Here is a 6,135-nt window from a genome sequence, read left to right on the forward strand (position 1 = left end):
GGTACCCCAACACCTTTGACTTCGACTCCTCTATTTTTCTACTGTCTGACTCTGACTTGGACTGATATTAGGTTTTAAATTATTTGTTCTAAATCTAAAGTACTGATGTAGACAACCTATATAATAACTAGCCGTTAAGCCCGTAAAAACGGGCAAGTATTGCAGCCCTCCTCTCTCCCCTGGCCTCAGCCCGTCCACCAATCCCCCCCCCCCCCCCATATCCAGCAACCCTCCTCTTTCCCTTGGCCTCCCCCCCTCCCCCCATATCCAGCAACCCTCCTCTCTGCCCTGCTGTCACCCCATGTCCAGCAACCATGCCCTCTCCCCCTGCCCTCCCCCCATGTCCAGCTACCCTCCTCGCCGCCGCCGTTCCCTCCCCGCTCCATGCCGGGCCCCCTGCGCTGATCTGACAGTGCCTCTCACCTCCGTGTGAAAGCGCTACAGGCAGCAGCAGATCGCTCTGCTGCTGCCTGCAGCGCTTCAACACGGAGGTGAGAGGTGCTGTCAGGTCAGTGCAGGGGGCCTGATACGGAGGGGGGCGGGAGCGGCGGCAGGGATGGGGGGGAGGGTGGAGGTTGGTGCGCGCAGTCCGACTCCGTTTCCCTCTCTGTTCCGCCCTCTGACGTAATCACGTCTTGACGCGAGGGCGAGACAGAGAGGGAAGTCTTTACTGCTCATTTGCAGGTGAGTCGGTCACTTGCCATTTATATATTTGACTAGCCGTTGAGCCCGTTAAAACGGGCTAGTATGGGGTTTTGGCAAGGCCCCCTCCCCTCGCCGCTCCCCCCCCCCCCCCGGAGTTGCCGCCACCACCCCTGCACGCGGCCCGGGCCCTCTCTTCGGTATTGAACTTACATCAGCGAAACGCAAGCAGCACGCAGATCAGCTGAGCTCCCGTCGGCCTTCCTTCTCTGCCTGTGTCCCGCCCTTATGTGACGTAACATCGGCGAGGGCGGGACACAGGCAGGGAAGAAAGGGCGACGGGAGCTCAGCTGTTCTGCTTGCTGCGTTTTGCCGATGTAAGTTCAATACCGAAGAGAGTGCTCGAGCCGGGTGGAGAGGGTGGGCGGCGACCTCGGGGGGGCGGTAGCGACGTCGGCGTCTTCGTGCAGTTTCCCTCTCTGTCCCACCCCCGTCATCATGTATTGACACGGGGGCGGGACAGAGAGGGAAGTCTACTGCGCATTTGCGAGTTAGTACAGTCACTCGCCATTTATATGTTTGACTAGCCGTTAAGCCCGTTAAAACGGGCGCGTATTGGAATGTTTTTTTTTCCCAAGGCCCCCCTCCCGTTGCAGCTGCAAGGCCCCCTGCCATCCTCCTTCCCTGCCAGCTCCAAGGCCCCCTCTGTCCCTCCCTCCCAGCTCCAAGGCTCCAGTCCTCCCCCCTTCCCAGCTGCAAGGCCCCCTGCCCACCCTCCCTCCCTCCCTGTTCTAAGGCCCCAGGCCCTCCCCCCAGCTCCCAAGGCCCCCTTCCCTCCCTCCCTCCCAGTTCCAAGGCCCCAGGCCCTCCCCCCCAGCTCCCAAGGCCCCCTTCCCTCCCTCCCTCCCAGTTTCAAGGCCCCCTGCTCTCCCTCACAACTGTAAGGGGCCCCATTCCCTCACAACTGTAAGGGCCCCCCTGCCCTCCCTCCCAGTTCCAAGGCCCCCTGCCCCCCCCCCGTGCCTTCTTCCCAGCCAGCTGGAAGGCCCCCTTCAGTCCAGCCCTCCCAGCTCCAAGGCCCCCCCTCCTTCTGAGACCTCCCATGTCCCCTCCCCCCCCCCCAAGGTAGCCGCCCCCGCCCCCCCTTCACCCAGCCCGGGCCCTCTCTTCGTTATTCAACTTACAGCAGCGCCAAAACAGCAGCAAGCAGCAGCTCCCGTTGGCCTTCTTTCACTGCCTGTGCCTCGCCCTCATGTGACGTCACGTCGGCGAGGGCGGGGCACAGGCAGGGAAGGAAGGCCGACGGGAGCTGAAGCTGAGCTGCTTGCTGCTGTTTCGGCGCTGCTGTAAGTTGAATAACGAAGAGAGGGCCCGGGCCGGGTGAAGGGGGGTGGTGGCGACTCCGGGGGGGGTGGTAGCGGCTACCTTGGGGGGGGAGCGGTAGCGACGTCAGCGGTTCCCTCCCTCCCCTTCCGCGCAGTTTCCCTCTCTGTCCCACCCCCCTCCTCCCGTCATCACGTCTTGACGCGGGGGCGGGACAGAGAGGGAAGTCTCTACTGCGCATTTGCAGGTGAGTCGGTCACTTGCCATTTATAGGTTTGATTCTCACCTCCAACGTTCTGACTTGCTGCCTGGGACCGTGGCTCATTCCAAGTTGGTCTGCTAGGCTCCGTAGATCAGGCTGACATCACCTTAGCCATTATGATGTCAACTTCAGAACCCGGGGGAAAAAACAAAAACATGCCTCACAGCTGATCCATGTCCAGAGGAGGGTCGCTGGACATGGGTGGCTGGAGGGGGGGCAGGGGAGAGAGGAGGGTCGCTGGACAAGGGTGGCTGGAGGGGGCAGGGAGAGAGGAGGGTCGCTGGATATGGGTGGCTGGAGGGGGGCAGGGGGTCGCTGGACATGGGTGGCTGGAGGGGGGCAGGGGAGAGAGGAGGGTCGCTGGACATGGGCGGCTGCAGTGGGTGCAGGGGAGAGGAGGGTCGCTGAACATGGGTGGCTGCAGGGGAGCCGAGGAAAACCTTGCTAGCGCCCATTTCATTTGTGTCAGAAACGGGCCTTTTTTACTAGTTGATATATAAAATTATAACTTTACCGTTATATTATATTGCTGTAAATTTTTATTTTGAAGCTAGAGTTGGAGTTGGTACATTTTTTCTGACTCCAGGTTTGGCGCCACAGCATGAGAGCCAGAGGGAGTGCCTAGCTGCCCATTATGCCGAACATGAACTCCTGAAGATGCCAGCATAGCGAAACACAATCTGTGTTGGGTCATGGCAGAATGGGATTACTAGCAGTGGAACTGTGTTAAGACTTTGAAAAGTCTGTCCCTGTGCACCAGACTGTTTCAAAAGAATTTTGATGAACTGTGGAGGACTCACAACATAATATTGAGAGAATACATGTACAAGTTTGAGTGGAAACATTTAATTGAGACTTGTGGAGTGGATTATACAAGCGATTCAACTTTGAAGATTCAAGGTGTTTCCACAGTGGACTGATGATCTAGGGTGTTTATTTCCAAGATAAGTACTGAGTCTTCCACTATTATGAAAGACTGGATGCAGGGGATTGATGGTTTTTATGAGTGATTGGTGAGAGAGTGAGTATTTCATGGTGTGAAGGTGATTAGTACGAGTACGTGATAGGAATAACATGTTTTAAAAAAGTAATTTTTGTAATTTAAAATTGTAAACTGGAATAAAGTTGTTACACATTGCATAGTTGCTGAGTATGATTATATAAAATTTGTGCAACTAAATTGAAATAGAGAAACCCATGTGATAGACTAGAGTATATTGTCTTTTATTTCAGAGACAGTAGCATGAGACAGGTTTCTGTATACATAAACAGACCATGCACCAACCTTTAAAAGCAGGAGGAGAATGAAAATAGCCCAGGCCCAAAATACTTATTACTGTAACTTCACAATTATACTGAATTACTGCCAGTGATTGTTAGAGCTCAGCTGTTAGTGACATGCTGCAGGGTACTCCCAGCGGTCTTCAGACGTTCTTTGTTAAATTCTTTTGTGAATGTAAAGAGTGACCGACCCAGTGGAAAGGACAGCTGGCGAAAGCCCTTTGATAAGAAATTGATAGCACCTCACTGGCAGCTGCTGAAGGTTATAGAGATAAGAGATGTAAAAACAGCAGAGGTGAGGAGGAAGACTGGGACATGATTGAAACAGTGGGCTTGTGTGCACCAACTTGATGATTCACTCATGAGGGTGAGGCTTTCATCTTTCTATCTGAAAGATTACTGCATTTCATCTTTACATGAAAGTAGAATTTCAACATTATGCATATAAAAATAAATTGGTAGATTCCAAATTGTTTATTGTTTAGAATCGCTTGATATACCGCCAAATGAGAGGATGAGCAAGGCAGTGTGTATACTAAATAAAAAAAAAACAAAACAAAAAAAAAAGGAATGCTAATGATGAGATAGGACAGGATAGTACAGGAAGAAAGTAAAAACACATAGAGCAGACAAAAGACTTATCCAAAGCCTTCTGACCCAAGAGACCAACTCGTAGGCAATGCTCTATAGCAGGAGTGTCTAACCTCCGCCCTCGCCAGGTCAGGATTTCCCCAATAAATATGCATGAGATCTGTGTGAATAAAATGGAGGCAGTGTATGCAAATAGATCTCATACATATTCATTGGGGAAATCCTGAAAACCCGACTGGATTTCGGCCCTCCTGGACCGAAGTTAGACTACCTTGCTCTATAGGCTTTCTGAAAGAAGAAGGTTTTTAATCCTGATCTGAATTTTAAATAAGAGTGCTCCAAATGTAAGGTTATAAGTGAAATCTACAACAAAGAAAATGTTCCACTCAATGTGGAAACTCAAACGCGTGAAATCATTCTTCCCGAGGGAAACATTTCGCAACTTGGTACAATCAATGGTACTAAGCCATGTAGACTACTGCAACGGAATTTATGCGGGATGCAAAGAACAAATTATAAAGAAACTTCAGACTGCTCAAAACAAGGCAGCCAGGCTTATATTTGGAAAAACACGATTCGAAAGCGCCAAACCCCCTCCGAGAAAAACTGCACTGGCTCCCAATCAAAGAACGTATTGCTTTCAAAATCTGCACCCTGGTTCATAAAGCCCCGGGATACATGACAGACCTCATAGACCTACCAACCAGAAACACAACAGGATCAACACGAACATACCTAAATCTCCACGACCCAAGCTGCAAAGAACTCAAATACAAATCAACCTATGCATCCAGCTTTTCCTACATAAGTACACAACTATGGAACGCATTACCAAAAGCCGTGAAAACAACTTATGATCACCTAAACTTCTGGAAATCATTAAAAACTAACCTGTTCAAAAAGGCATACCCTACTGACCCAACTTAAATGCCTTTACCCTGCAACACAACGAAACCAAAGCTCGTAATGGACATATAATAACTCTTCCTCTCTACAATTCCCTAATGTGTCTCTACACACGAACCTTATTCTACTGTATTTGTTCATACCGGAATTGGCAAACGCCTTTACGGTACTATGTAAGCCACATTGAGCCTGCAAATAGGTGGGAAAATGTGGGATACAAATGTAACAAATAAAATGAAATAATTAATGCTGGAGCAGTATAAAAGAAAGATGATTGTCTAGAAGATGCAAATTGTGACGAAAGTACAGAGGGAGTAGATAGATGAGATTCATAAGTTGAGCAGAAGGAATGGACTGAGACATATGGAACAACCAGAGATATGATACGCAGGGGCCACAGCCTAGAGAATTTTATCAGGGTTAAGATCTTGAAACTGGGTCCTAAACTAAACCAGGAGCCAATGCTGGCAAATCATAAGGGAAGTGACATGATCAAATCTCTTTGCATACAAATAGATGCAGATAGCTGATTTGTGGACAGATTGAAGACATTTAAGGCGATAATTTGGAAGATATGCAAAAGCAACACTGCAGTAATATAATCGTGATATAACTAATTCATAAAGAATTGTCATATAACCTGAGGCAACTATCTATTTTTTTATTTGGATTTTGCTCACACCTTTTTCATTCATAACTCAAGGTGAGTTATATTCAGGTACATTGGGTTAGAGAAGGGGATGGGGACACGTGGTAATTCGCGGTAATGGTACGTATTTTGCAGGGCTTACCATGATTGCAGAAGAAAATCTTTTTGCCACCCTGTGGGAATGGTAAAACGCATTTTTCCTGTGGTAAAACAAAATAACGGCATTTACTGCTGATTACTACAACTCCCCAATTCCACATCTGTTGTAGCTCTCCCACCCCCAGGGTTAGGGTTCTCTTTCGCCTGTCCCCCTTCCCCCAGCCAGCAGTCTGGCATCTCTCATTCTTCTTCACCCTCTTCCTGTTGACCAATGATGTTCCCTCTAACCGAAGCGCATGAGTGATTACTTACACATTTTAGGAGCATTGCTCACAGATTTTACATGGTTATTGCTCACCCAAATGTTTTTTTGTGCTATATA

Source organism: Microcaecilia unicolor, chromosome 1 (genome assembly GCF_901765095.1).
Source record: "Microcaecilia unicolor chromosome 1, aMicUni1.1, whole genome shotgun sequence".
In the NCBI taxonomy this organism is placed as follows: domain Eukaryota; kingdom Metazoa; phylum Chordata; class Amphibia; order Gymnophiona; family Siphonopidae; genus Microcaecilia; species Microcaecilia unicolor.